This window comes from Pararge aegeria, chromosome 12, assembly GCF_905163445.1.
Source record: "Pararge aegeria chromosome 12, ilParAegt1.1, whole genome shotgun sequence".
In the NCBI taxonomy this organism is placed as follows: Eukaryota; Metazoa; Arthropoda; class Insecta; order Lepidoptera; family Nymphalidae; genus Pararge; species Pararge aegeria.
Window position 1 is genome coordinate 6,247,174 of NC_053191.1, and position 7,475 is coordinate 6,254,648.

Genomic DNA, 7,475 nt, shown 5'->3' on the forward strand with positions numbered 1-7,475 from the left:
CGTTATGAAATGTATAAGGTTTATTAACAGTCACGAACTTTGAGAACTTGGTTCATTTGAACTCTGTTAACGAAGTGGGGGTTGATTAAAATTTAAATTAATTAGTGGTTTATAGACGGCGATATTGGAAATGTTTTTAAGTTATAATAAATTCTTCGTAACAATTTTAACTGCTTTGGGGTTTCCTAGCTGTTTTCGGAATCAATATTTTAGCCTATCTCTTGTTACTTACCATTATACACATATTTATTTATCTAGCAAACGATATTTGGATTCGATTTCGGCAAAGTAACTTTCTGATTTTTACGGCATCGAAAGTATTATATTAGGTTACATATGTACTATTTGCCATTTAAAGTAATATGCCAGAAGCTAAAATGTTTCTGTCAGATGAATTTAATATAACAAATTTATTGCACACACGACTAAGTGCGCTTGGATTTTTCACTCTTTAAACATATTATATAAAATTACTAGCGGACCCAGCGCCATCTGTCTATTTGTGAATCTAAACCATCCAGGGTGCCACCCAAACGTATACCAAAAAATTCATTCAAATCGGTCCAGCCGTCTAGGAGGAGTTCAGTGACATACACACGCACACAAGGAATATATATATAAGATTAGTATATAAAAAAATAATAATAATAATATATATATTATTTTTTTTTTTTTTTATATATATCCCCTAAACAAATTATCTTAAAACAATCAAAGAGCTAAATATCCGAACATTAAACATCCAAAAATGTTCCTAAACTTTCACATTTATAATATTGCGTAAGTGGCATTATCAATATTTTTTACTTGTTGGAAAAAAGTAATTAAATGTAAATTTTCTCTTACTTTTAAGTGAATGAGTAAACTGTTTCCTAAATGGTCGAAGCAATGTCGAGACGATAGCCAGAGAGATGCGCTTACGAATCTTGCAGAGTCCGCAATTTTTCATAATGTTGTTACGAGCTAGGGTTTGTGGATTGTAACAACGACACGGATGCTTGAAGCTGATATTTTTATACGTACGCACGTATATTTGACAAACTCGTCAGAAAATCCGTGATACTTATTCGAAATGGGCATAAGTTAGTGACATCTGCATATCGTTTGTAAAAGGTGCAGAAGTGATTTGTGGGATTGAGTATATGCTTCTATAATAAAATTATATGGGAATCATATCATGATTCCCAGGGTAATCTTAGACCCACCAATGCATAAGTTTAAACAATGTGTAGCACGTTTAATAAATCGTGGTAACTATACGATTGATGAATTTTTTAACGACAAGGCTGGAAGCAGTCTCCGCTCTCTTCTCTCACAAGAAAATTTAAAGATTGTAAAATGTTGTTGAAAAAACAAACTACTAAGTTTCTTGCCGAGAAGAAATCTCGATGGAATCCACCTTTGGAACCTTGTGGTAGAGCCACTACAAACAAACGGACTTGACGTTTCAAAAGTGCTTATAAACTGGACCTAGTTGAAATAAATGAATTTTGAATTTACATTTTCTTGAATTTTTGAACATTCCAGATCCCAAAAAGACGCTGCTATAGTCCACGGGAGTAAGTTTGAGATAATTCTAGATTGCTCTTAAAGAAAATTTAAAAAAAAAATTGAAATGTATCACCAGTGTACGTTAACACTGTAAAACAAATATATACGAATAAAAAATGTATGTAAACAGATAGATATCAACAGATACATTTTCTTCGACATAATAAATGGGCCAATGATTCGCTGCAGAGCGTCCGTATTGATTCCAAACAGAATTCATTTTATAGCAGAGAAGCGTCGACGTTGCGGAAAAGGGCAAATAAAAATTGATCACGCTAGCTTGTCGGGCTCAGTTCAATAGCTGTTTGTTATAAAAATAGAAGTACTGGTATAATTTTCGTTTTTCAAAAATATGCTCCGACGTACGGTTTCTAAATTATGACTTTACATTTATTTTATTTGCTTTCATTAAGATAATTTGCTATAAATCCGCCATAACAATACGGTGGAATTTGTATTTTTTTACTAGCTGTTGCCCGCGGTTTTCGTCTGTTTTTACAGTTATGGTTTCTACAGATCCCGTGGGAACCATTTTATTTATTTATTTATACTCTTTATTTGTACACCACTCAAACAAAGAAACAAGACAAAAAAGAACAAACACATGAAGAATGAAGCAGGATACAAAAGGCGGCCTTATCGCTAAGTAGCGATCTCTGCCAGGCAACCTTAGGATTAGGAAAACTAAAAAGAAAACAAATAGGTGGGGAACCATCTATTTTCCTGGGATTAAAAGTAGCCTATGTAACTCTATGCCTAAAATAAAGTCGATCGGCTACTTAGTTAGGAATTATAATATTAGTGTGGATTCTGTATCCCTATCCCTATCCCTACTAATATTATAAATGTCGCTTTAAGTTTTTTTGTTACGCTTTCACGCAAAAACTACTTAACCGATCCTCATGAAACTTTATACACATATTCTTGGAAGTGTTAGAAGTAATATAGGAGACTTTTTATCCTGACATTAAGCTCGGTTCCTTTGGGAGAGGGGATGAAAGTGTTTGACGATTTTACACCATAACTCCGACAAATTATAACCGATTTAAATAATTATTTTTATACTATAGAGATTATATTATGTGTTTACTTTTGCTTTTACTTTATGTAGATCTGAATATGGTTGGAGATAGAGGACAGAACTCCTCAGCAGACAGCAGCAAAGCCCTCATTTAAGGCTTAGCGATACTGAATACTTTAATTTTTTTTGAACTACAACTAAATTGAACGCCATATCAAAAAACAAAATCAAACGCAGACGAAGTCGCGGGCAACAGCTAATATGTTATAAAGTGAACGTGTGGATCTTTGTTATTCAATCACGCAAAAACGGCTGAACGGATTTGGATGAAATTTGGCATGCATGTAGCTTTTGACATGGAAAAGAATAAAGGCCTTTCATCCCGATTCATCAAGTAGTTTCCGAGGGGAAATTGGAAATTGATTACGAACTAAGCCGCTGGCAGACAGCATTGAAATTTGGTATGCATGCCACCTATGCTATGGAAAAGGACATGTAGTTTCTATACTGATCTCTGAAATAGTTCCCGTGGTAGGATTAAAAATTGTGAACGAGCGAAGCTTTGGACCCAATTCTGTAGTCCACGCAGACGAAGTCCTGGGCAGAAGCTAGTAACCAAAAATGTAATATCACACAGATCCTTGAAATGCGCTCTTTATGTTCCACTCCGATACCATAGAGCATTCTCAGATTTGTTGCCTTTAGTACTGCTATTAATAATGTGTACCATGTCTATGGTCGCTGCGGATTAAAGCTAAATAATATTAATAATGTATAATTAAATGTGGGACTTATAATGTTCATTTTATAAATAAGAAACGATAGATGACATTGTTGAATTGTCCTTATTCTTATCCCGTAATCTTAATGCGTTGTTAGAGCTAGTAAAAGGTGTTTGGGGATTAGTCTAGTCTAGTATCCTAGGAGGTGTAAATAATGGTTGTCGATAATTGTTCAGTGTTCTAGAATGTTGGACGTGTTCTGACTTTGAACCTTGGATTTGACATTATACATTATATAGTGTTTTAATAATATTATAAAGACAATTGTTACAAAGATTCCTAGAAAGACGGGAGCCTATATTACCACTAGATAATTTTTGGAACCCTATTATGTTAATTATTACCTGACTTTAAAAGTTTAGATAAATGTATAAATGATTTAATTTCATAGAAATTTTAATATGATATATGAAACACAAAAGAGCATTGATATATACTTACGTAATATAATAAAATAAAAGGTACGACCTTATATAAATACATTCTAATATTTCCATTCTAGTACCCTATTTATAGGATTGACACGTTCTGTCTACAGATAGGTACAAAAATGGTGAAGACTAAAAATTTGCTTTTAGCCGATGTTCAAAGCGTCGAAAACTGGCGAAAATTGGTCACGTTTAAAAGCGATAGCCTGTAGCGAAGTTCAATTTCAGTTGAGTTCTTTGATATTAAAATCTATATTGCTATACACTTTATGTGGTATCTGAAGTTGATCGCTGTGGCCTTGAAGAGAAACGTAGGTGAATAAAGAATCGTTTGTTTAAATTTAGCATACTATGTTACTATTTGGAGTGAGAATCAATCATTATATTGTAATTTTACCCCAACATAGGATGGGCGTGGAATTACTGTAGTTCAACATACCTTAAGCATTCTTAAGAAATTATGAATAACAACACATACCTACATCCAAAACCTTTGCGATTGCGTGTCGTATAATTTCGGAATTATGTAATAACTCTCCATACCTGTCCCCCATGCAATCAGCGTTAATATTCAGTGTTTGAGATAAATGCCTGCTATTTTTGGACACGTGTCTATGTATTTCAAAATTTCTGTCTTCAAAATCCATCACGGTAAATCTAGCGCAAAACGCTTGCCAATCTTTGTCGAAAATAAAATAAACCATATTCCCAGTTTTGGCATCTGTTATATCGATACAAAAAACGGTAAAGTAAAGTTTCTAGAAAGTTTCCGCTGGTCGCAAACATCGCCGCTTTTACAGCTACAAGCGAGGCCGCAAAATGAGCGAATAAAAGTTGGTCACGTCTTATAGTGATAGTCTTTGTAGCAAAGTTCAATATTGGTTGCTTCTTTGGTATTAAAATCTGTACGTATTGCACTTCTGCGTTATATTCTGTGAGGTTCTTGTATATAGCTATAAATTCGAAATTGACAGTTCGTTTGTGGCATAACACAGTTATATTCTGGAGATAGATATATTTTTATCGGAGAAAAACTCAAATTACGTAACCTATTCCCTACATGTGGAACGTAAATAGGTCGCGTGATAATCCCTATCCCTACTTAATATGGTAAATGTGAATGTAAGTTTGTTTGTTACGCTTTCACGCGAAAACTTCTGAACCGATTTTCATGAAACTTTTTATACATATTCTTGGAGGTATTAGAAATAATATAGTATACTTTTCATTGAAAAAAAAATTACGTAAGATAAAAAAATGTTTGCGAAAAAAATCCAAAAATCGCATATATGACTATAGGTGTAGACTATGTAGCGGTACGCTGCCTCCCAAAATTACGCGAGCGAAGCGGCAGGACACATCTAGTGTCTTTATAATATAGCGAATTCTAGAAGAGTATATTTAAAATTTTGTTAATGTATATACCTTATGTACCTACTCTTTTACATATTTCTCGCATCCCTATTAGGTTTCTTTTTTTTTAATTTTGTACATAGGATCTTTAAAGAACGGATAGGGAAACAGCTTTCTAAATCTTATCTCTACTTCTGTCTCTTATAGTATGAGAAAGGAGAAGTTGGCCCGTGCGATGCTTTGGGTTCTTTATGAGACTGACAATAAGATTGTCTTATAAGTGACAAAGGGTGGAACATTTTTCATTTATTAGTTTGATTTCTGGGAATTCTTAAATCCGGAATAGAAAGTAGCTGTCATATCCACTCAGGACACGTCTGTGAGATTCTAATACTCGGACAAATTTGTTTCATTTGACATCTGCTAGTATAACAAAGATTTCCAACTTCCTGTAAGACGCTATACGGTGGACCGTGTGCCAACAGAACGCAAAGTTTAAAATTTGGCACGTGACAATGGCACGAATGTCTCCAAGTTGCCACCAACTTATCTCCAACTTCGTACATATGTAATACACGTACAAGACAATGAGCTCATCCAGATGGAGTTCCTGAGGCTCTTGACACGTAAGTGGGGTGGGAACAGGAAACATTTTACGACTCTTATTTTAGTTTAGCGTATTACGTAGAGGTTTTTTTTAAATTGACGCAGGTATAATTGCTTTATAGGTTTGTACACGTCATGGTAGTGATTCTTACTCGTAGTTGAGTAATGGGTGTTTTTTTTATTTCACTACAAGTACAGTTGACTAAAGTCACACTAGATAGATAGTAAGTAATGATTAAGTCCGAGATCTCAGTAGACTAACCTGTATGGCAGTTACATTAAACTCATTCCTCTAACAAATTTCTAAGCATTATCGTATGATCGCTTGGTACGTCCTTTTGGATAAGGTGATAACTGGCTAGTTAGAAGCTTTTCACCACAGCAGGCCAAATTTCTGTCTGCGGCGAACTTCCTTCCTATAAGACTATAGCGCCAGCCAGGGTAGAGGTAATAGTGATGGCGGCCTACCATGAAAATCCACATTAGGCTAGCCTGGACATCTGTTAACAATAATATTACGCACCTAATCGGAGTTCAGTTTTTTTTACCTTAACATAAGCTTAAAGAATAATATCAAAGCACATTTAATACATAGAAGTTACTATACTATTGATAAATTTCTTAATGACAAGTTTGCTTGGAAGCAAACCGCTCCGCTACGCTTTCATGTCACAATAGATAGAACAATGATTATTAAAACGATTTTTGTTTAAATTAGAGTTACACTACAAAAAGAAGTGAATTTTGAAAAGTGATTATATCAGGCCTACTTGAAATAAATGAATTTTGAATTCAGCTAATGGTCCGCGTGAAAACTCCGTTATATTAGTGTAATGGAATGAAACTCTCTCTATTCCTTGCACTTGACCTTCTTTTTTATACTTATTGTCGCCTTTTCCTTGGAACACGTTCTTTTATCTGCAAAGCCTGGGCCAAATAGAGCCGACAACCGTTCGATTTTTACCTTTTTCAATTCAGTGCGAACGAGGAAAATAAAATGTAGTCTCCAACAGAGAATCCCGAGGAAACACGGATATCGTTCTTCGTGTAAACACAAAAATGTAGATCTTTAAATACTTTACGGTGACTTAAAATGTGTCGTATTGCATTTTCTTCTCTCTCTTGCGTACGCACAAAGAACCTAATCTTCTATATATATATAGAAGATAAAGTATGTGGGTATGTTCCGTATAGGCTCCGAAACGGCTGGACCGATTTCAATGAAACTTTCAGGGAATAGCCGGATTGACCTCGTCGAGTAATCCTGTAAAGTTTGGTGACGATCGGAGAACTCCTATTTTTGAACTGCCAAATACAACTTTTATTTACTATGATGATATTCTATTCCTCGGGAAGAGAAAAGAAGAGAATGAATACGGAGATAAATAAATGATTTAATATATTATGAGACTTAAATTAAAAGTTTAATGATGTAAGTTTATTGTTTAAATAAAATAAAGCAAAATCTAGCCCGGCGAAGCGGGCTGGGTACGCTTGTAGAACATAAAACCTTTTTATGCCAGAGGATGTTTGGCAAAACCCTGTGTAGAACATAGATCGTCCAATACATTTTCTTTACCCACGCTTGATAATTATATTCTCCCGTTACTCGTATTTCTTCTATAAAGATGAAAAAGACATAATTTTCTCGTGGCGCGGATGCTAGCCTAGCCGTACAAAGCAGTATGCTTTGTACGGCTAGCAATAAAAGAGCATCGTATCATAATACATAAT